General features: G+C 36.8%; 2 long non-coding RNA genes and 1 pseudogene across 3 annotated transcripts; all 3 read right to left on the bottom strand.

Moving 5' to 3' along the window:
• Positions 1-3338: 3338 nt before the first annotated feature.
• Positions 3339-4026, bottom strand: LOC145089819 (bZIP transcription factor 29 pseudogene; annotated as a pseudogene). Its single transcript, XR_013701404.1, has 2 exons — positions 3547-4026; positions 3339-3435 (listed from the first exon to the last, which is right to left on the bottom strand). The product of XR_013701404.1 is annotated as a bZIP transcription factor 29 pseudogene (transcript).
• Positions 4027-4199: 173 nt separating this feature from the next.
• On the bottom strand, positions 4200-4686 carry LOC145090615 (uncharacterized). The gene is made up of 3 exons (XR_013701674.1): positions 4587-4686; positions 4408-4506; positions 4200-4245 (listed from the first exon to the last, which is right to left on the bottom strand). It is a non-coding gene; the product is annotated as an uncharacterized LOC145090615 (long non-coding RNA).
• An 85-nt stretch (positions 4687-4771) lies between these two features.
• Positions 4772-5233, bottom strand: LOC145090614 (uncharacterized). The gene is made up of 3 exons (XR_013701673.1): positions 5175-5233; positions 4984-5034; positions 4772-4885 (listed from the first exon to the last, which is right to left on the bottom strand). It is a non-coding gene; the product is annotated as an uncharacterized LOC145090614 (long non-coding RNA).
• Between the last annotated feature and the right edge of the window lie 20372 nt (positions 5234-25605).

Below are 25605 nucleotides of genomic sequence, written 5' to 3'. Positions count from 1 at the left end.
ATGTAATAATTATCAAGGTGCTGGAATACTTGAAATCTAGATTATTTGCTTGTTTGTACATCCAGACGATTTTATCACGAACATAAGTCATGTTATCAACTTTCTGAAGAAGTATACCAAGACATTTGTAGGAGAAGAATACTCTCAATAAGATAATTTAATTTAAAAAATGTAATGATAATGATAATGAGTTCATACCTGTGAAGTAGTGCAGAATGCTCATCATCATATGTATAAAGCTCATACTGCTTTGCAAAAGCATTTCCAAGAGAAATGACCCAATCAATGTCTTGAACAACATCCAAAGTTTCTGCAAGAAACTGCAAACAAAAAAAGAAATAAATAATAATGACATGAAAAGTAAGACTATCAGTCTATAACCTCAACAATAAAACAAAACAAATTATTATTAAAATCAAATAATGATAATACAAATTGTTACAAATTATGGGACAGCAGGGTCTTCTATGATGACATATAAAGCAGCCCTATTACAATATTACCCTTGTGGGACAGCAGGGTCTTCTTCTATGATGACAAATTGTGGGACAGCAGTACATGACTAAATGCATGTAGATTGATAAGGTTGTTTCTTTTTTACTTAATAAAATCAAAATGACTTGTCGTGCTAAGTGAGAGGTTGGTCACTTTATGTATTAAGACCCTCCCTATTACAATATTACCCTTGTTTATTTTTTTATTTTATTCAACTTTTGACAATCTCATGAAAAAGGCACTATCGACCTCGTTTTTTTTCAATGTTCACAGACTTTTAAGCAAAATGTTGGCATCTATTTACCTGTTGTTGTTTGTTTTAGAATTTGGAGAGAGAGAGAGAGAGAGAGAGAGAGAGAGAGAATCTTCATGCCTTTATGGTGTATCAAAGGAGGGCGCGAAAAGACAACCCAGTTACCATCCTAAGCAATTAGTGGTCCTAGACCATGTGAAAAACAGAGCTCATATCATAAGCTGATTTCATAAAAAGATATAAAAAGAAAGACTAAAGAGCCAGTACCAGTTGATCAAACCCATGACATCTTTTGTGTGCCCAATGAATTTGTTCATGACAAGTGGATCCGAAGGACATATTGCATTTTCTTGCAAAAAAAACTAACACCATGCCTGCAAAAATGTTAAATTTATTATTATAAGCATTGTCTAACCATGTAAGTAACAACTAATATCATGTCATGAACAACTTATACAGATCACACAATAAGGAACATGGACAACTACTTACTCCTTGAATATTTTCTTCATTTTTTCTTGACCTTCAGCTACAGCTGATGGACTCATGCCCTGAAAAGAGGATTTTAAGAATAACTTGAAATAAGTAAACAAGTTTCACTTTCTTAAATGCTTAAAGGTGTCTAATTTGATTAGCAAATAATTAATCAAGAACTATTTTGGGAGCATACGAAGCATAAACATGATGTTTTAAGGGGTCAATGTTTGTGTTTTTTTAACTATACACCATTAAGGAAGAAGTTTGATGGATCAATTTTGTGAGCAATGACAATCAATAACAGAAAAAAATGGTAAGTTAATAAAGTGGAATCCAATCAATTGCACCATCTTGCCACCATAGGTTCAAACTAAAAAATATATTAGGAAGAAAGTCAAGCCTAGCAAGTGGAAGTATCTCAGCAATTTCAGCACGTGGAACCTCAAGCCTCATTCTCCAGCGAGTTTAAGATATACACGTGCCATAAGAGATACACGTGGAACACCTCCAAAGCCAGTTGGTTTAGATACTTGAAGACCAGAAGAACTTGAAAGCTCTATTGCTAGATCCTATAAAAGAAGTAAAAAGAATAAGCTGATTATTACTTATAAATTATAATTAATACAATTAGCTTAAGTGAAAATGATTAAACCTTCCTAAGCTGATTTAGATTAAATAAATAAATAAAATTAAATACCAACTAACCTGTAATCCTACCGCTTTTTCGGCAAAGTGAAGCAAATTTCAACCAGGTTTCACTATCCTCGTCTGTAGGAGGAAATACAAGTGACCTAACTACCAAAAGAGCTTGCCAAACCTCAACATTTCTTTTTGTGCCTTTAATACGTTCATTCCACATGTTACGGATGAGTGATCTTCTAACCTCAGCAGCAACAGAGTCGCCAACACATACACTGAAAGCTGCACTACCCAATTGCAAACTTTGTTCTACTTACAGGAACTGTTAATCGTTCGTTTGTTTTCAAGATATTTTTTGCTACAGCTGCACGCAAATAAAACTCCAATATAAATTCAATAACCTTTTTTATACATAAATAATATCAAATTTACATACTAATAAGAGACATGAATAGTTCGGCCACTGTGTTGGTACTACCCCTCATTTACTCCCCACCTGTAGTGAAAAATTGAATTTTATTAGATATATATTTCAAGTATGAACATGTGAAATCAAGTGTGCTCCTATGAAGGTTAAATTAAAAAAGCCATTTTATCATTTAGAAGCCCATTGATTAGAAGAAATGGCCCACTAATATAAATAAAGATGGCGTGTGTACTAACCTAACATAAACAACAAATTAATTCAACACTAAAGCTTATATCTAATGAAATTGTACTTTATAATTATGTTAACGAAGATGTCAACTTTAAAATGTAAATTTTTACATTATTTTGATATATCTAATGAAGTCATAATATATATATATATATATATATATATATATATATATATATATATATTACTATCCTTTATCGATACTTTTTTTGTGCTACCCCTAGGAAAATTTTCTGGTTCCGCCATGGACATGAAAACTATGTTCATTCTCATTATATACAAAAATAACCTACTTAGAGAAATGACCTGCATCCCTATAATATAGACATAATCAATATAGACCATAATCAATTAATATTTCAACATGGTAAGTAAAGAGTGATTTTTCAATATATTTACCATAAATAACAAATGGTTATTATTATACCTCGATTGTATTAATGGATCATGGAAGAATTCACAAGAATCTCCTGGACCTAAACTTATGAATGATCCAACTTCTGTCACTGACAAGGCAAACAACCACACATCAAAAAACCAGTTAGATCGCTAAAGAGGATTATTCTGTTCCATAGTAATGTTTCATTCCATTCCAATTTTAATAACTCAGGAAATAGAAAGTAAATTATAATTAAAGTGGAAGCAAATGGGTACAAGGTATGTGATGGGACTAAATGGCCTTCTATAAAAGGCATGTTATGGAATAGTGAAAATCAATACAACACAGGGACGAAAAGTGTAATTTTTAGTCATGTATTGTATAATGATATAATACTTAAGGATGGTAGTGAGATTTTTGTTTGTTGATTAGGTTGCTTAAGTCTGTAAAGTTTGAACCTTGTGCTCCAATTCTGTAATGTAACGCATTTTCCTCTCTTTTGATCTTGCAGCAGATTGTCGATTTGCCAAAATCCTAAAACATATCACATAAAAAAATATATTTGTTTATTCAAATATCAAAATAAATATTCAGATTTCTCCAATTATAATGTAAATATTAATGAATTTGAAAAAAGCTACATACCTTTTGGCTCGTTTGGGATCAGATAAAGCAATCTCTGCAAGTTTCTCATTAGCCATGATTTTCTTGAGCTCAGCCCCTGTAAACTCACCATTTCCAAACTCCAAACTAAACGTATTTGTATTTGAGTTTGAGTCGATTGAATTATTTGGGGATAATTGACCAATATGCCCTCCAGGAGAAGGAGGAAGCTTAGGTGATTCATCAACAAAGTTCATCCTCCCCATAAAACTATCCATTGACACACTTCTATAATGCCTTGTTGTTGGAGCAATGTCTCCACCTGCACTCCGTTTAATCCCTTTATCATTAATACTACTTGTAGCTTCATTATCACTGCTATCACCTCCATTTGTTTTTGTTCCACTAGCTCGACTATCTAAATCTTCACGATTCTCAGTTCCTTGTTTATCGTCAGTTCCAGAAGAGTTTAATGTGTCAAGATTTTCAAGATTCATATAAGCAGAAAACAAATCGTCAACAACTTCCCCTTTGGAGGCTCTTTTAGTTGCTCATGTATGCCAGCTTTATCCCAATGCAATACCTAGTATGCTAGTTTCCTGTTTTTTAGAGTCTATACCAACTGGTGTTTGCCAAACCCTGTCATGCTATGCCCAATTGAACAGGATGATCTTGGATTTAACATGTGGGACCCACGTAAATGGTTCGGTGATCGAACCCATCTCATGCCCATCATCATTCCTGCATACCCATGCATGAACTCTAGTTACAATGTTTCCCACCCTGGTTTAGGCCCAAGGGCAACTGCCACCATGGAACTTGCCTTACCCTAAAAAAAATTATATTAAAGTAATTATGGATGAAATAAAATAAACCAAAATGAAAAAAATTACTAAATCTTACTTGCATAAATACACTTCCGTTTGTGACCAAAGGATGATTGTGCAAATCAGTAGCTGGTGGAAGCACTAATAAATCGGGAATCATGTCATCCTTCTCGACCTATAAAGATTATTATAACTAAAATCAGAAAAATAAAAAAGATAAATTAAAGAGGGTACCATAATGTATATTAATGTTACCATATTATCTTTGCTTAATTCAGACACAGCAGTTTCAACATCCAATTTCAGAGTATTGACACGAACATAGCGAGGTTTTTTAACATCTGCTACATAAATGATAAATCATAGATCTCGTTTAATAAATATGGTTGTGTAAATTATAAATAATAAAGTGGAATGTTATTGGTAGAACAAACCGGGAATCTTATATTGGGACATTAAATCTTCTATACGTTTTGCTCCCTTCTTTAATAAGATCTTTGCAAGAGCTGACTGTAGTTGACTTTTCCTCAAAATAAGGTACTTTTCTGGATCTCCTGTTAAAGATGAATCCTATGAAGAAATGTTAAAATTATGTATATGATTAATTTAAAGAAAATATTATATGATGTGGCATCCTAGAAAGTGAAGATACCTGTCCGAAAAGAATGTCATAGGTGATTATGTACATTAATTCCACTTGCCTCTGTTACAAAACGAATAACAAAAGCAATAAATTTCAAATAAATAGTAACGGGAGATTAAAAAAATAATAACATTCGAATATATATGGTGAGTATGGAATGAAGATCAGGTATCAAATAATTTTTTTGAGGTATTACTTACCTTCCATTTGCTGTTTAATACATTAGCAATCTCCAATACATCCTTGATGATTGGAAGATCTGTGAATAGAGAAACAAGAGATGAAATCAATATGAAATTAGAAAAAATCATTAAACAAAGAAATTAGAAGAAAGAAATTAGAAGAGGATGCGATAGGAGGAGGATTCCCCAATTTGTAATCATGTTTTAAACAAAGAAGCACAACCAATAAGATGAGTTGATGAGGAAGTGTTTTTGTTATCGCTTTTTCTAATCAAATATGAAAAAAATATACTTACAAAGTCTGGCATTTCATTGAGCACCTTGAGGGCACCTTGCATCTCCATAACTTCAAATCCCATAAAAACCCCAAATTTTGAAACCCATATGTCAGAAGAAATGGATAGACCTTCAATATTTGTGATACAAACATGAAGTATGACATGATTAGATGGAGCATGTAAGTTCTTCACACTTTCAAGCATAATTGTAACCCAATCGTCGGCTCAAGCATAATTGTAACCCAATCATAGTCACTCAATGCGAAAATATGCGCTTTTGGAACGGCGGAACTCTGTGGCGAAACCGATAGCAGCTTGGAACGAGATTCAAGTAAGCCAAATTCAAGATTCGTGAAATTTTAGGGCACACGAGGCTACATGTTGCTTGAATTTCAGTCTACCGGAGTTCCGACACATAAGTCCGACTTGTACGCTTTCGGAGTTGTACTTCTTAAGATATTGTCAGGCGAAGAAGGCAAGTGAGGAACGAAGGAAGGAGTGTTGATAACTAGGCAAGGCGGCAGTCGAATCTATGGAGGGGGAAGAAAGGATCATAATTAGGGCAAGAAGGACACAAAAGAGGAGGATAAAAATGAAGGCGGGTGTTCAAAATTTTAGGGATTTCATTTTCCCCCTATCTACTAAACGCGCTTTTCATTAAAATTATAAAGCGACACTCATAGAGGACGCACATTTAAGATACAGCGCCCTCCGTGTTTTTAATTTTTTCTCGTATGATGCTAATTTAAGGGCACGCAATAATGCGTGACCTAAATCCTTAAATTTTTTGAAGAGATGACACTTTTTTAACGTCACTCTCCATTGCGTAACATAAATCAATGAGTGTCGTGGTTTGCGCGTCGTAAAAGGCTATTTTTCTTGTAGTGATAGTTGGTGTGTAATAAACAGATGAGAGGCCTCGATGTTGTTGTTGTTGTTGATCTAGTTATTCAGCGGAGTATGGATAACGACCACAGACTCTTTCTAGACAATCTTGTGGAACGCTAGCAGGTTCATCACCTGTAGGTGTTGTGAACGATGTGTACACCGGTGTACTCTATCCCCCTCATGGTTGCCTTTAGGATATCTATTGTTGAGGAAACCCCTTAGCAGTAATGTCCGTGCCGATGAAAATCCTAGATTAGGTCCCTTGAGATAGATGTTGTTTTAGGGACGTAAAGTGAGGATAACGGGAATGGGTAATCGGGATAGTGATTGGTTGGTGAAATTAAATATAATTTTATTTATTGTGGGTTGAAAACCCTATATGCTCACCAGGCTCCCAAGCCTGACCCACTCAGTTTTATTTGTATTATAGGAAGTGGCGCAAGGGCGTAAGATGGATGAATCATCGAGTTGTTTTGTTTACAAGTCTGAATATGTATATATTTGTTGAATAACTTGTAATGTTATCGTTTATGCTTTATGGTCTGTATCGGAACATGACATCCCGAGGTTTGATTATATAATGAAAATGCATCTCTTGATGAAATGCTTTGATAAATATTATTTTATCATGTTTTGTTTTGGGAACAAAGTTTGGAACACTTTTAAATCAAAAGGATTTACTCTGAAATTATTTTAAAAAGCATAAATGAAATCGGTCTTTTCTGGCTGTGATTTTGGGGATGTCACAGTTTACGTCCAAGAAATGTTCTTGGGCCGTAAACCCTAAAAGATGGGGCAAAGTGATCCCTAGTCCCATCCTTAGCCTTGGATACTAGTCTAAATCACTTCCTTGAAGTGTGTAGGACCTTAAACATCAAAAAGACCATGAACACATAGATTTCACGGCCGTGAACTCATAAGGATATGGTTCTTAGGCCGTAAACTCTATAAAGTGGAGCCATTGTGCCCCTAATGCTTCCTAAGGCTTGGACTTGATCATTGGATGCTCAACCTTGACTTATATGACCTCAAACCACCCAATGGCACTAAGTAACATGATTTTACAGCCGTAAACTCATGGGGGATGACCTTAGGCTGTAAACTCCTTAAGGAGTGGTCCTTGGGTCATAAATTCCAATGCCATGCCATGCAACCCTTTGGTACCTATAGCACTTGAAACAAAGTGTTTTCATGTCCTAGGGTGTCTTAACTTAGTTAATTAGTTGTTAAATGTCTAATTGGATACATATATGTGTTATTATATGTTAATTAGGATCCGTGTGTGTGTTCAAGTCTTCACTTGACACTTAGCATCCTATACCATCCGTTCATCCAAACCACTCACTACAGGTGAGTTCATACTCCCTTAACGAACCTTTTAAATGCTTTTACACGCTTTTAAATGCTTTTATGGGGGGGGGGGAATAGAAGTTGAATATCATAGTTATTATATCAATCACATGTGATTAATAACTATCAAACATATGGAATTGCTATACTTTCAAACTGTTTTATCAAACAGACTACTTTTAAATCATTTTATAAATTGACTTCAAGTCATGATTATTTATTGTTTCAAACCCTTTAAATGTATTACAAAACCTCTTTTCAACTCATGTATTGTTAAAAACCATATCTATACACTTATGTAGTAAGTATATATATATATATATATATATATATATATATATATATATATGTATTGATAGGAAAGTTGTGACTTCAGTTCCAACACTTTTGTGTAACAAAGGTGTATAAACATACTTGGACATTTCAAACTAGATTACTAGTAAAATCTAATAGGTATAGTTTAGGAGATACTACTTGCTATTCCTAGTACAAAGGGAACATACAAGAGTCCGTTCATTCATGAGTCTATACAAATATACTATTACATACTATATGAAGAGATAATATTACATACTATATGAAGAGATACTATTATATACTATATGAAGAGATACTATTACATAATATATGAAGAGATACTTCTACATACTACACGGGACTGACCATTCCACACCCGGCTATTAGCTATAGTGGGGAATTGCACATCGACGGATGTCCTCGGTTGTACGGTTCGGCGAGTTACCACGCCGTGTTTATCCTAAAACAAAAGGATACGATTTCAATGATTATATTATTTTCCTTATTACCTTTATTTTGTGACTCATTCACATAAACGATGAGGTCGACTATATTTTAATAATAATAGTTGTACAGGGGAAAAACCTTCATTCATACAGAGGTTCAAACCTCCAAAACTGTCAGGGTCTTGGTAGAAGACTACATTTTATACTAGTAGGAAATATGGGATTTTCTAGGGTTTTCATACTTATACGAACTTTTTCATCAAACATTTACAAGTCTTTTCTTTGAAGTTTTACAAATCAAATACACTAAAATACTTATGAATTCACCAGCTTAAATGCTGATCTACGCTTTCAAAATAACTTGTATTCTCAGGTCATCAGTAGACAAGTACCGGTGACACGTTTTAAGAAGACGGAGCACATACAAGACTCGTCTTTTATTTTGATCATTCATTTTTGGTGTCTATTTACATTACAAAGAACACACATGTATTAGAACTTTACTATTAATGCAATGGATGATGTTGTTGCTTGTTTACTACTTTGCATTGTTATGATACTTTACATGATGTCCTCCACCCCAGAACGTTTTCGCCGTTATTGGTTTTGGGGTGTGACGGTTTTGTAGTGAAAGGATAAAAGTTAGCTCTATATCTCTAAATCCTCAAAAACATAGCCTCAGAATTCGAAACCTTCAGCCTAAACCAGGTTCCTAGAGAAGACAACACTGAAGTTGATGCTCTAGCCAATCTAAGATCTTCCTTAAGGATCCCGCTGGAAACCGGGATTCCTATAATCCACATATTAGTCCCGGTGTAACATCCTGAATCCCAGGTATTCGCTTATTATTTATTTATTATTAAGACTTCATGAGTGACTCGACGAGTTATGGGGCTAACTCGTCGAGTAGAGTCTGATTTGACCACGTGGGTTTAAAGATCGACTCGACGAGTCAGAGAGCTGACTCACCGAGTAGGCGCTGTGAGGTGAAAACCTAAATATCTAGGGTTGGGGCCTATTTAAGAGAACTTATGTCCTCAATTCTGCCTCACCAGCTACCTAACTCCCCTGTGTGAAATCCTAAATGCTTGTAGTGAGCTAAAGGATTTATAGAGCTAATTTTTGGAGTATTCTAGTGCATATTTTAAGGAGAAGAGGAGTCTATCTAGCAAGGAACAAGGAGAAACTGTTGTATCTAGTGCTATATCGACCAAAGCTTCTATGGAAGGGAAAATGCCTACACCTTTCTCATCTTATTGGTTAGATCTCATGATTATGGAAGTTAGGGCTTTTACCACCTTTTGTTGGGACATTGAGTGCATTGAGTCTATTAGGAGGTCTAGACTTCAAATCTGGACCTTGTGAGGCCCATAGATTCCAAAGGTCCCAGCTTTATTCATCCATATTAGAGTATTTGTGCTTAAACACCCTTGTTAGAGTTGTAATGACATTTTAGAGCAAAATATGCCATGCATGGACGTAAAGATTGAAGCTTTACGTGACATTCGAGCCTTGGGAGCCTAGATTTAGGGTGTGGAGTAGTAGATCTGTCTTAAAAATCTGAATGAGAATTCAGACTGAAGGGACTCACTAAGTCAACGAGCTGACTCGACGAGTCGACTAAGGTTTTCCCCGATGAGTCTGGACAAGGGTGACTCGGCGAGTTGATGAGACAACTCGACAAGTTGAGATGGTTTTTTGCGACATTCTGAGGAACAACGGGGACTGGGCGAGTCACACAAGTGTACTCAACGAGTTGGGTCAACATGGGCAGTTGACTGGAGTGTTGAGTTCTGTTGACTTTAGGGGTTGATCAAGACAGGGTCTATGGGGGCAATGAAGGGGTAAAATGGTCTTTTACCTATCTCAAGAGTTAGAAACAGTTTAGTGTGAGTTATATTTCATTGTGATCTTTATGAGTTAGTTAGAGATACTTATTGCATGTAGGCGGAGATTAGGTTGTTCGAGGGGTATCCAGTTTTCTTTGCTTACTTACGAGGTGAGTCTTCTCACTATACTTACCATGAGTGGTATCTATGTGCGAACGGAGGGTCTTATGTGCTTATTGTTGGATTAGTGTATAAGTTCATAACTATGTTTGGTGTGTACTTGACCCAGTTGTGCATGGTCCTTTTGGGTTGCCTTCACCAAAGCGACTTGAATGGAAGAATAATATAGAAAGAGGTGATTATGATTTATTAATATATTATAAGACTAATATATTAAAAGAGAAATCATATTTTTTTAATTCACATTGGTCAATAATTAATTAAGAGTTAGTTTTATGATCAAAAGAAGTTAATTAAACTTAAGGGGCCAAATTGTAATTATGTGATAGTTACAAAGTTGGGCAAGGAAACCCTAGTAGATAGGGTGGACGAATTCTAGGGATAAAGCCTTAAGAATTCATCCATAATAGGGATTCTAGAATTATCTTATGGGCTGCTTGGTGGCTAAGTAACCAGATAAGGATAATAACTGAAACCCTAATTCTTACACCTATATAAAGATACCCCTAAGCATGGGAATTTCGATTACTTGAACCCTAGAAGTCCTAGAGCCGCAATTCTCCTCTCCTCTCTCTCTCTCTCTCTCTTGCTTCCTCTAATTGATATTGGTGTTTGTGATTCATTAGAGGCACAACACTTGAGGTGCTAAAGTTCTCAAGGCTTCGTGATCTTCAATCAACAAGGTAAACATCTAGATCTGTTTTGTTGTGTTAATTTCAATTATATACACTAGATCTAGGGTTTGAAAGTTTTGGATGAATGCATGTACAATTAGAGAAACCTAGATCCAAGCATTAGGGTTTGCATGAGCACATAGGATGTTCCTTTGGCTTAAACCCATCAGTGGTATCAGAGCTATGTTTGGTTTCTATTGTATGGATGCCTTGTTGGTTCATTCATGATTTAAATTTGATTTTTGGGCTTTCCGTCTGATGAACTCGACGAGTTCCATAGGGAACTCGATGAGTTGGATGAACGTGACGAGTTCCAATGTGGACTCGACGAGTTTAGCTGTCAGACAGAGAGATATTCGGGATTTCTTTCTGTTTTGCTTAAGGATAATTACCTAAATCGTTTTTGACTAATAAAATCTGAATTTTATTAATGCTAGATGATTATCCTTACCAAATCAAAAGATAATTACCAATTGTTTGAATAATAAATTCCTTATTTGATAATAATTGATTATTTCAATTAATTTTTGAATTATCTTGTAAATAAAACTGATTAGGTCAAATTTAGATAATCATTAAATTAATTGTTTAATTTAAATTATTTGCTATTTGATCATTTGTGTTTTGAAAAGTTCAAAACTTGTCCTCAAGCTTTGAAATTTAAATTTTTGATTAAAAGTTTAAGTTCAACTATTTAAATTTCAAACCCTAGAATTTTACAAGTTTAAAATTCAACATATACTTTATAATATTATAGGATTAATATATATATATATATATATATATATATATATATATATATATATATATATATATATATGCCAGTTAAAAGTTCAATGAATCTCAAAAGATCTAGGAGTTTTCAATACATTTAAAACTTAATCTCTTTTTCGTTTTTCATGGTGGAGAATTAGTGAATCGTCATTCACTTACCTTCAAATTATTTACATGTTAGATTACGGCATCCCTCTTCTAATTTGTAAATAATGTTGTTGGATCCTAGCCCTAATTTCTCATTTGGGTGTTTAATTGGGGATTCATTTCTAATCAAACTTTTTTCGTTTTCCTTTTCAGATGCCGAACAACAACAATGCTTCCGACTCGAATTCCTCCGGCTCATTCTCACTTATGAACTTGTGTGGGAGAGTGATCTTTGATGGGTCCAATTTCTATGATTGGATTCGTAACATCCGAATGGTCACTCGTTACGAGGACAAAGAGTATGTCCTTGATGAGAAGCTGAAGGAGATCAACCTCAACACTGCTACTGCTGAAGAGATTTCCGCCTTTGAGGCCCATGAGCGTGATGCCACGAAAGTCCATTGCATCATGCTAGCGACCATGACTGCAGAACTCCAGAAGCCCTATAAGGACATGTATCCCTATGAAATGCATCAAGACTTGTTGGACCGGTACCACCAAAGTGCGAGGCAAGAAAGGTATGAGATCATCACTTCGATGATCACTACCCGAATGGGTAATGGAGAGTCCCTTAACGCTCATTTGCAAAAGATGTAGAGATATGTTGATCGCCTGCTAAAGTTAAATGTTAACTTTAATGAAGAGCTGGCAATCGACATAATCTTTCACTCCTTCCCTCCTTGCTACAACTAGTTCCACATGACCAACCACATGAATAAGGAAGAGGTCACTTTGAGCAAGCTTCAAGGCTTGCTAAGGACTGCTGAGAGCAATCTCAAAGATAAGTCTATTGCATCAACTCCAACTCCCGTTGCTGCCCCTGTCTTGGCAATAGGTCAAGGGAAGTGTAAGAAAAGGAAGGCTCCCTCAAAGAGGAACCACAAAAGGAAAGTCCCAAGATGGTCCCTCTTCTAGTGGAACCAATGATGGTTCTGCTAAACCCAACTCTAACCCAAAAGAGGCATAGGGCCATCACTGCCACAAGATAGGGCATTGGAAGAGAAGTTGCCCAGAATATCTGTAATCTATCAAGGATGGGAATATCAAGCCGTCCTTCGCAGGTATTTACACTATTAAATATAATGATTCATCGCATGCTATTTCTTGGGTTCTTGATGTTGGATAAGGTGTCTAAGTCCATAACTATTTCTGGTATGTACTTGACCCGGTTTGGCATGGTCCATTTGGGTTGCATGACATCATGCATTTGGATAGACTAAAATGAGAGAAATAACACTTACGGTTTATTAATATATTATAAGTTCTAATATATTAATAGTATTATTTAATTAGTATTGATCAATAATTAATTTGGAAGTAATTATATGATCAAAAGAAGACTAATTAAATATATGGGTTGATTGTGTAAATCACTCATACTTGTATAGTGTGCTAAAGCTCCATGGATTATCAAGTTGGGCTAAAACCCATAGGATGATACATGGATGCTCCATGGTGGTTATATAACCCATGGGTCATGGAAATCAAAGGTCATGACAATTAGGGTTTACATGGTGTAACACTAATTGTAACACACTATATAAGCTTCATGTTACACACCAAAATCGCACCTAAGAGAACAAAGGAGGGCAAGTCGATTTCTAAGTGTTCTACATATCTCTCAAGTTTATTCCAAGCACATTTGGTGTTGTGTGAGACATTTGAGGCATCACACTTAGGGTGCTAGGCTCACAAGGTTTCAAGGAATCCAAATCACTTCAAGGTATGTAATTCTAGCAAACTTTTATGATTAAAGTTCCCCATGTATGCTAGATAGGATTATGAACCTTGGAAATCAAATTTTGCATGTATTTTAGACAAACATAGATCCAAGGTTTCTAGGGTTACATGTACACCTTAGGAATGTTAGAATGCTCAAAACCCTACAGTGGTATCAAAGTCTAGGTTTGTTTGTTTGATACTTGATTCAAAATAGTGAAAAAAGTCGAATTCCTTGTTGTCTGCACAGGGGACTCGCCGAGTCCACCACGGGGGACTCGACGAGTCCAAGTGATTCTTCAACCAACTTGGCGAGTTAGTTCTTGCACTCGACGAGTTGGCCATGCAGAGTGCAGTTTTCGATTTTTGCTGCTAGAAATGTACTAGAAATGTTACCCTAAACTATTTTGGTGTCATAAAAACTTGTTTTAGATGGTGCAATGGTTGTTCTAATCCATTTACAATGGCTAATATCAAAATTGCATGATTATATGTGTTCATATGTTCTTGAAATTTTGATATGAATATTCATGTTCTTATAAGTTCTTGATAGATCATAGGAATTACTTGTTTAATGCTTAATTCATGATCTTTATGTGTTTTAATGTAGTCCATAACTTGTCCTCAAGTTATGGATAACCAAAATTCATTTTGTATTAAATCCATTAAAAGAACACATAAGTTACAAAAAAAATGAAGAGTCTTCATTTTAATAACTCATAAGTTATGAATTGAAAGGTTTTGTAAAGTTACAAAACTTTCCCTCAAGTTTTGGAACATGTAAAGTCATCTAGTAAACTTTAGTTCCAACCCCTTGAATTTTAGAAGTCAAAATTCAACCCTTATACTTTATAATATTATAAGTTAATACTATATATATATATATATATATATATATATATATATATATATATATATATATATATATATATATATGTGTGTGTGTGTGTGTGTGTGTATAAGATCAAGTCGTTTTACCATTACTAGGCCTCATTCACGAAGCCGGTCTATAAGCGGAGTATAAAGTTGTTGCCTACAAAATGGCAGCTTAATGGGTGTCCACTCTCACCCACCGCTTCCTTGATCGGTGGAGGGTCGTTAGCCGAACGGGTAGGACAATGACTTAAAATTCTCATTAAAAGTATAATGATTATTATAAAGTAACTAAATGTTTTTTTATAAATTCCCAATCTTAGTTACTTTAGGAAAATGTGAATAAGGTGCTAAGCCATGAAATTACACTTTGCACTTTTATTAAGTCGTTAGTGGAGCGTGTGTGGTTAACCGGCACACTAACTTGGACTTAACAAGGTAGGCAAATGGTGACTTAAGGTTTTTCATAGGTCGGTGAAGTGCGTGTGGTTAACCGGCACATCAATTGAGTGAAAAACATTAAGGGTACCAAGTAATTTGCTTGGTTACTTCACACCTTGTTTTGTGATCCTTCGTATCCCAGTCACAAAACATGAAGGGCACACTTGAGATTGAAACATGTCATTGAAAAGTTCAATGAATCTCGAAAGAATCTAGGAGTTTCTAATAAAACCAATTAAAAAACTAATAATTTATATTTCGTTTTTCATGGTGGAAATTGGTGAATCATCATTCACTTACCTTTCAAATATGTTATATCTTAGATTACGACATCCCTCTTCTAAGATATGATGTATTGTGATTAGATCCTAGCCTTAATATTACATTTGGGTGTTGTATTAAGGACTATCCTTTTATTTAAACTAAAATTGTTTTCTTCTTTTCAGATGTCAACCAACAACACTGCTTCTGGCTTAAACCCTACCGGCTCCTTCTCTCTCATGAATCTTAGTGGGAGAGTCATCTTTGATGGATCCAACTTTATGGATTGGATCAGAAACATCAGGATGGTCACTCGATATGAGGACAAGGAATATGTCCTCGACAAGGAGCTGAAGGTACCCGAGTCATCTGCCTCCCTTGAGGAGGTCACTGAATATGAGGCATATGAGAGAGATGCTACCAAAGTGGCATGCATCATGTTGGCCACTATGACAGCCGAGCTCCAGAAGTCCTATGAGGACTATTATCCTTTTGAGATGCACCAGGATTTGATGGACCGCTACCATCAGAGTGCTCGTCAAGAGCGATATGAAATCATCTCCTCTATGATAACAACCCGAATGAAGGATGGTGAACCCATCACGGGCCACATGCAGGAAAATGCAAAGGTATGTGGACCATTTGCTGAAACTAAATGTCAACTTCCCTGAGGAGTTAGCAATAGATATTATTTTTCACTCCTTACCATCGTGTTATGATCAATTCCACATGACATACCACATGAACAAGAAGGAAGTTACCCTTAGCAAGCTTCAAGGACTTCTAAAGACCGCTGAATCAGGTCTTAAAGGTAAGTCAGTTGTTACCACTACTACTCCTACTCCAAACTCTGCCCCTGTCCTGGCAATCGGGAAAGGTAGAGGGAAAAAGAGGAAGAGCCCTTCGAAGGGTACCCAAGGTAAGACCCTTGATGGCTCCTCTTCAAGTGGAACCAAGAAAGGTTTCGTCACTCCTTCTTCTGACCCAAAAGAGGCTAAATGCTTCTATTGCCATGAAAAGTCGCATTGGAAGCAGAACTGTCCAAAGTACTAGGAAGACATTAAGGATGGGAAAGTGAAACCCACCCATGTAGGTATTTACATAATATTGTCTAATAACTCACCCTATTCTAACTCTTGGGTCCTTGATACAGGATGTGGAATTCATATATGTTCTGATTTGCAGAGACTAAGAAGAAGTGAGAATGTGGAGCATGGAAAGATAAACTTGATCATAGGGAATAGGAAAGCTTCATCTGTCACCAAGATTGGAGTTTATTCTTTGTTGCTAAGTAGTGGGTTTACATTAGATTTGAATAAATGTTAAACTCTCCTGAAATGGCAAGAAATATTATTTCTTTGTACAAACAAGGGTTTACCTTTTCTTTTGATAATGAAATTGGTGGAATAAATGCTTTCTTTAATAATTTTTTTTATTTTAAAGCATTGCCTTATGATGGTGTGTATGAAGTTGTGTCTATTGTAGATAACCTAGGAAATAATGTGTTGTGTATTGATTCTTCTAACAATAATAACTTGGATAAAGCATCATTATGGCATTGTCGTCTTGGACATGTAAGCAAGAAATGCATAGGCCAACTCCAAAAGGATGGAGTCTTCGAGTCATTTGATCTAAAGTCAGATGATAGTTGAGAATCATGCTTACTTGGAAAAATGAAAAAGTCACTCTTTGCTGCTTCTTATGCAAGGGGTGAAGGTTTGTTAGATCTAGTGCCCACAGATGTGTGTGGACCCTTTAATACTGCCACAAGGGATGCTAATCGTTATTATGTGACTTTTACAGATGATTACAGTAGATATGGTTATGTATACTTAATCAAGCATAAGTCAGAGACTTTTGAAAGGTTTAAAGAGTTTAAACAAGAAGTCAAGAATCAATTGGGCAGGAACATTAAGATGCTTCGATCCGATCGTGGCGGTGAGTATCTTAGTACAGAGTTCCTCGACTATCTTAAGGAATGTGGGATTGTCTGACAATTTAAACCTCCTACGACACCACAGTTGAATGGTGTGGCTGAGAGGCATAATCAGACCTTGTTGGATATGGTTCATTCCATGGTCAGTCGAGCTTCGCTACCAATCTCATTCTGGGGGTATGCCTTAGAGACTATCACCCATATCCTTAATCTAGTCCCTACAAAGAAAGTTGCCAAAACTCCTCATGAGATGTGGACTGGAAAAGTTCCTAATATAGACCACATCAAGATTTGGGGTTGTGAGGCTTTCGTGAGGCGTGAGTCTCACGATAAGCTCGAACCTCGAAGTGAGAGGTGTATTTTCATCGGCTACCCACAGAAATCCTTTGGTTACCTCTTTTACAGACCCACTTAGAATGTGGTCTTTGTACCAAGGAGGGATGTCTTTCGAGAGAGAGAGAGTTCATAAGCCAAGGAAATAGTGGGAGGCAAATTGACCTTGAAGAAATTCAAGAGTCAAGTGGTGAAGGAACTTCAAACCCTAGCAGTCAACCTGAGGAGGAAACTCCTGTTGATCCAATTGACGAGTCTGTACCTCTGAGGCGTTCCACAAGGGTTAGGAATGCACCTGAGCACTACTATGGTTTCCATATTACTACGGAAGGTGAGACACTTATTAGTGATGGGACATTGGTAAGTGTGGATGAACCTAATAACTATGCGTAATCCATGGCAGGCCCCAAGTCTGCTAAATGGAAAGAGGCAATGGACAACGAGATACAGTCCATGTATGAGAATCAAGTTTGGAACTTGGTTGACAATGTACCAGGTCGTAAGACAGTTAGGTGCAAATGGATCTTCAAGAAGAAGACCGACATTGTCACACCCCAAAACCGATAACGGCGGAATACGTTTCGGGGTGGATGACGTAGCGAACAGTATCATCACAATTGCATAATAGTAGAAACAAGAAGCATACAACCATAGTATTACATAGTGAGTTTAATTACAAGCGTGTTTTGTAATATTTAACAATCACCCAAAAGTAAATCAAAAATAAGAGATGGGTCTTGTGTGCTCCACCTTCTCCAAAAACGCTGCGTCTGTACCTGTTTATCTTTGACCTGAAGATACAAGTTATTTTGAAAACGATTATCAGCATAAAGCTGGTGAGTTCATAAGAGTTTAGTGTGAGTTTTTGTATACAAGGCATTAGTGTTAAAAATGTATCATTACGTTCATAAGTAGTAGAAACTTAGAAAATCCCATATTTTCCAGGAAAAACATTGTAAGTGACAATCTGTGAAAAGTATGTATTCTTTATTCCTTTGAAAACAGTTTATTTTATAAATACATTGGCAATCTCCAAATAACAAGTGTGATGGAATAGGTTGAGCCTGTAAATCAATGATAGAGGTGCAAGCTTCCTTTAGTGATAGATACTTACTTACTTCGGGATGCAGTTTAGCATTTAGTGTAGTATTTTAGAGTAGTTGTAGGGTATTCCTTGTATATTACCAATAGTGAGGATAATAGAGGATCCCATGACCTTCCCGGTCATGCATAGTATAGTGAAGTAGTGGCATCCCTGGGCCTGTACGGCGCGGACTGAGATTAACAGTCGGGATGTAATAGCGTCTGCCCCGTATAGATCTATACATGAAGAGTCGTCTCCTGCTGGAACACTCCGGGCGTAGTGAATAGCGAATAGAGTATCTTGTAGCGGGTTAGTGTATTATTGTTTGTTTAGTGTTTTCTCTATGGTTATAGTGTAGTAATCTTTTAGTATTGATCATAGTGTATTATCTTACTAGTGTATCGTCTAGTAATAGTGAGTATTATAGTGTAGATAGTCATAACTTTAGCGAGTAGTAGCGGTAGCGACCCTAACCATACCTATTATGGTTATCTTAGTGGGGATGTTTCTTAGCACGTTAGTGACTTTAGCATTAAGTGAAAGCAGTAATATTCGTATCCCATACTGATATACAGATTTTATATAAGTAAGAAATCAACGACAGTCGGACGGATAACTACTACCCTAAGCCCACAATCAAACAAGAACAGGAAATAAGGCGAGATATCGGTCCTAAGTCCTCCAAGTCTTATTTATATAAATATATCAGAGTGGTTACCTTTTATAAGCAAATTGATTAAATAAAAGTATTTTTCCAAAAGAACATTTAAATTCTGATTCACTGTTTAAAAATAGTTTGTAAAGGGTAAAATCCGTTTTCTTAGGGCATAGGGACAAATCACATGTGATTTGAGCTAAGAGTAGTGAATCACATGTGATTAATCCTTGTAACTCGGAAATCGTTTTGTAAAACTTTACATAAACATTTACAAGCAACTTGTATCTCCCCCCTAAAACATGTAAAACACTTGAAAGGTTCATTAAAGGGGTATGAACTCACCTGAAATCGCGGAAATCGGGTGAATCGGGTAAATCAGGTAATAGTGTCGATTGAGCGTTTGGTATCAAATAACCACTTGAGCACCTTTTAGGACCCTAATGTCATATGAAATATGTATTTTACAAGAAGTTAATCATCTTGTGCTTTTCATTATAGTATTTGGACATTCTAGTGTCGTTTTCGGGGTTTTAAGGCCTAGAAAGGGTTCCCGGGAGTGGTACAAGGCCATGGATGATTTGTGGGAGGGTCCATGAGTTCACTCTCTTAGAGTTTATGGCCTAAAAGCCACCCATTGGGAGTTTACGGCCGTAAGCCCCCTAGGCTTGGCCGTAAACTCAAGTGGTGTCCCAAAGTGTATGTTTAAGGCCTTATATCACTTCCTTAATTTAGTGGTGGGTGTTTTGGACCAAAAGAGAAGGATTAACATCAAAATTTGTGACATTTTTGGGGAGTTTATGGCCAAGACTTGTTCTTGGGCCATAAACTCCTATAAATCCTTCAAGATGAATGTTTTACTTGTACAACATTGCTCCATATGTCTTAGAAAAATCCTAGAAGGCCCTATAGTGAGTTTGGAACAATTTGGCATACATTTTTGGGGAGTTTACGGCCCAAGAATATCCTTGGCCGTAAACTCTTCATTTGGTATCAAAATGAGGTGTTTAATGGTACAACACACTTCTAAAGGCCTTAGGTAAATTCCTTTCATGCATTAGGGTAGTTTAGGGACTTGTTTGACACAATTTCTTGGGTGTTTACGGCCCAAGCTTAAGCTAGGCCGTAAACTCCTCTTTTTGGCCTCAAATGGAGTTGTTTGATGCATTTAAGTGTTCCTTGGAGTCAAGTCTAATTTACCAAACATCCTAGGAGTGTTTTTGGGGCTTAAAACATAGATTTTTGGGGTGTTTGAGGTGTTTACGGCCTAAGCACATGCTTGGGCCGTAAACTCCTTTTTAAGCATCATTTTCTTGTGTTTTAATGTCCATACCCTTCTAGATATATGCCTTAATTAGTATACTAACTTAACAGAAGGAAAAACTTGGCCTTGGGCATGAATTTGGGGGTTTACGGCCTAAGGAGCTTCTTAGGCCGTAAACTCCTTTATGGTCCTTGATTTCTTTGATTTTTGGCCCTCAAATTCAATGAAGCATGTCTAGAATAAGGTAGAGGATGAGTACTTACGTTTGGAAGTCGGAAATTAGCGAAAATTGGGGTCGTTTTCGAGTCTAGAGAGAGAAAGTAGAGAGAGAAAGTGGGTGTGTAGTAAATGAGTGTTCAAATGTTGTGCACACCCATTGCATATGTCTCGGGAATCGCACCCGATACACGGCTACCCGATGTTTAAAGTTACCTGGGTTAAAACTTTTTACCCGGGTGAAGTGGTTGAAAAGGTAATACAACTCTATTAGGTTAAACGGGGTTAACACATACGAGTTATATTTCTTATGATAATATTAAGCCATGCATAAATTTAGATATTCGGATATTGACGATTCCAAATATTGCATAAAATAACGTATAGTGACACGTTCCGTTAGTGAAAATGGGATTAGTAACGGAATTAGATTTGGGGTTGTCACAGACATGGATAGTAATGTACACACATATAAGGCACGACTGGTTGCAAAGGGCTTCTCTCAAACTCCGGGAGTTGATTATGATGAGTCCTTTTCACCAGTAGCAAAGATTAAGTCCATTAGGGTCCTATTAGCCATTGTTGCATTTCATGATTATGAAATATGGCAAATGGATGTCAAAACCACCTTCCTTAATAGAAGTTTGGCCGAAGATGTTTACATGTGTCAGCTAGAGGGTTTTGTCAGTACAGAATACCCTAATAGAGTGTGTAAGCTTGAGAAATCCATCTATGGATTGAAACAAGCACCTCACAGATGGAATCTTTGTTTCAATGAGAAAGTCAAAGAGTTTAGTTTTTCGAGGAGTGAAGATGAATCGTGTGTATATGTCAAGGCTAGTGGGAGTATAGTCAGATTTTTGGTACTATTTGTGGATGACATACTACTCATAGGAAATGACATCCCAACCTTGCAGGAAGTGAAGTCCTGGCTTGGGAAGTGTTTCTTTACGAAAGACCTAGGAGAAGCTGCCTATATTCTAGGGATAAGGATTCTAAGAGACTGGAGTAAAAGAATAATTGGACTTAGTCAGAGTACCAACGTGGATAAGGTGCTGAAGAGATTCAGCATGCAAGATTCCAAGAAAAGAGAGTTACCCATCGAGAGTAACGCTAGATAGAGTAAGACTCAGAGCCTGAGTACTGAGGCTGAGATAGCATAAATGAATTGAGTACCTTATGCTTCTGCAGTAGGCTCGATCATGTATGCTATGACATATACTCGTCCTGATGTGGCCTTTGCCTTGAGCATGGTCAGCAGATATCAAGGGAATCCTAGCAAGGCTCACTGTACTATAGTAAAGAATATCCTCAAGTACATGCGGGGGACTAAGGACTGGGTTCTTACCCTCGGTGGGAGTGATGACTTGAGAGTTGTAGGGTATAGTGATTCTAGCTTCCAGACTGATAGGGATAATTTCTGATCTCAGTCAGGCTAGGTCTTTACCTTAAACGGAGGAGAAATTACTTGGAAAAGTTCCAAGCAGGAGATAGTGGCTGATTCAACTTGTGAATCACAGTATATAGCAGCAAGAAAGGCTGCAAAGGAGGCTATATGGCTAAAGAACTTCATTGGAGACCTTGGAGTTATACCAGCTATAAAGGAGCCAATGGAAATTTGTTGTGATAGTGAAAGTGAAGTTGCCTTAGCGAAAGAACCAAGGGATCATGGAAGATCCAGACACATCGACAGAAAATATCATTTCATCAGACATCGAATAAAAGAAGGTCTCCTTGTGGCAAAGAGGGTATCATCGGATGAGAACCCAGCAGATCCCCTCACGAAGGGACTAGGTAGGGTTAAGCATCTCCAGCATGCGAGGCGCATAGGGCTGAAGGATGATATTAGTTTTAGTAGTTAGATAGCTCTGAAATTTGTAACGTGTAATTGACATTTGATGATGAATAAAAGTTTTATTTATTTATGAGTAAAGTGTTGCTATCTTTTTGTCAATCGTTTACTATATTTCTTTTACATGTTTTGACTTCCAGAATAATTATGTTTGGTATATCATATTATTCGAATTATCCACAGTCGGTCATATGTTGGAAGTGGGTATGAATCAAGATTGTCATGAGTTGGTTGTAGAGGCCTAAGTTGTTAGACATGGCTACAACACTCATGAGTGCTCATAAGTTCTGAGTATTGGATTCAACCCACGCTCACTGGTATCACTTCATGGAATTTATCTCGAGTGATCGTGAGACGGTAACATCATATAAGTCTTCAAACCTAGAGATATGACTTGTTGCCTATGAGTTGGTTATGCATTGATCGTACAAAAACGCATTGGTAACTTGATGTTATAAAACATGCTTTTTTGTGTGATTCAACAAGTACTAGAACAAGCATATGAGTCGAAGTTTGTATGTTCCTTCTTGGATTAGAAGTGATATCTAGGCCCCTCGATGATTTTGTTTTGACCCATGTACCGGGCACGGTCAGAACTAAATTGATGTGTTCGATTTAGTTCTTTGTCAAACAAATCAGGAAATCGAGAAACAAATGGCTGGATAATAAGTAAGACATTGTTCCATGTATTTTATCGGCTGATATCTAGAATAGAGGATTATATGATCACTTATCTTAAATGGTGTATCATCATCATCTCAATTCCGAGAGACCTTGAAAGAGCTACGATTGTTGATCGGTTCCTGAAGTCATACTTGCAGTTATAGTTATTAGACTTATCCAAGTGGGAGACTGTTGGATAAGGTGTCTAAGTCCATAACTATTCCTGGTATGTACTTGACCCGGTTTGGCATGGTCCTTATGGGTTGCATGGCATCATGCATTTGGATATACTAAAATGAGAGAAATAACACTTAAGGTTTATTAATATATTATAAGGTCTAATATATTAATAGTATTATTTAATTAGTATTGATCAAGAATTAATTTGGAATTAATTATGTGATCAAAAGAAGACTAATTAAATATATGGGTTGATTGTGTAAATCACTCATACTTGTATAGTGGGCTAAAGCTCCATGGATTATCAAGTTGGGCTAAAACCCATAGGATGCTCCATGGATGCTCCATGGTGGTTATATAACCCATGGGTCATGGAAATGAAAGGTCATAACAATTAGGGTTTGCATCGTGTAACCCTAATTGTAACACACTATATAAGCTTTATGTTACACACCAAAATTGCACCTAAGAGAACAAAGGAGGGCAAGTCGATTTCTAAGTGTTCTACGTATCTCTCAAGTTTATTCCAAGTGCATTTGGTGTTATGCGAGACATTTGAGGTATCACACTTGGGGTGCTAGGCTAACAAGGTTTCAAGGAATCCAAATCACTTCAAGGTATGTAATTCTAGCAAACTTTTATGATTAAAGTTCCCCATGTATGCTAGATAGGATTATGAACCTTGGAAATCAAATTTTGCATGTATTTTAGACAAACATAGATCCAAGGTTTCTTGGGTTGCATGTACACCTTAGGAGTGTTAGAATGCTCAAAACCCTACACTTGATACAGGATGTGGTTTTCACATATGTTCTTATTTGTAGGGACTAAGAAGAAATAGGGATGTGGAGTGTGGAAGGATAAACCTAATCATGGGAAACAGAAGATCGTCGCCTGTCACCAAGATTGGAGTATATTCCTTAGTGCTTAGTAATGGATTAGGTTTAGATTTAAATAATTGTTGCTATTCGCCAGATATGGCAAGAAACGTCATTTCATTTCATGGTTTATATAGAAGAGGATTTAGATATTCATTTAATAATGAAAAGGGTTCTATTTATGCTTATCTTAATAGTGTTTTATATTTTGAAGCATTGCCTTGTAATGGAATATATGAAACTGTGATGGTTGTAGATAACTTAGGAAATAATGTATTGTGTGTTGATTCTTCCAATAGTATGGATAAAGCATGCTTGTGGCATTGTCGTCTTGGACATGTCAACAAGAAACGCATAGCCCAACTCCAAAAGGATGGAGTGTTGGAGTCATTCGACCTTAGGGACGATGACGTGTGCGAGTCTTGTTTACTTGGAAAGATGACCAAGTCACCCTTTATTGGCACTTGTGAAAGGGGTGAGGGTTTATTGGATCTCATACATGCCGATGTGTGTGGGCCCTTTCGATCCACCACAAAGGATGCAAGCCGCTTCTATGTGACTTTTACCGATGATTATAGTAGATATGGGTATATCTACTTAATCAAGCACTAGATAAACCTTTGAAAAGTTCAAAGAGTTTAAACAAGAAGTGGAGAATCAGTTGGGCAGGAAAAATCAAGATGTTTTGATCCGATCGAGGTGGAGAGTACCTAAGTCTTGAATTCCACGACTACCTCAAGGAGTGTGGAATCGTTTCGCAATTGACGCCACCTAGGACACTACAGTTAAACGGTGTGGCTGAGAGGAATAATCAAACCTTGCTAGACATGGTTCGTTCCATGATGAGTTGTGCTTCACTACCTATCTCATTCTGGGGGTATGCCTTACAGACTGCCACCCATATCCTTAACTTAGTCCCTACAAAGAAGGTTGCCAAAACACCTCACGAGATGTGGACATGGAAAGATCCTTCGTTGTTATATATCAAGGTTTAGGGTTGCGAGTCTTTTGTAAGACGAGAGACTCATGATAAGCTCGAACCTCATAGTAAGCGGTGTATTTTCATCGGCTACTCGCAGAAGTCCTTTGGATATCTCTTCTATAGACCGAGTGACAATGTTGTCTTCGTCACGAAGAGAGGGGTTTTCCGAGAACGAGAACTCATAAGCCAAGGGGACACTGGGAGGCAAATCAATCTTAAAGAGATTCAAGAATCGAGCGATGAAGGAAC

This window comes from Lactuca serriola, chromosome 2, assembly GCF_051521515.1.
Source record: "Lactuca serriola cultivar US96UC23 chromosome 2, Lser_US96UC23_V15, whole genome shotgun sequence".
Taxonomy (NCBI): domain Eukaryota; kingdom Viridiplantae; phylum Streptophyta; class Magnoliopsida; order Asterales; family Asteraceae; genus Lactuca; species Lactuca serriola.
The sequence above is the reverse complement of the archived record's forward strand: the minus strand, read 5'-3'. Positions and strand labels throughout refer to the sequence as shown.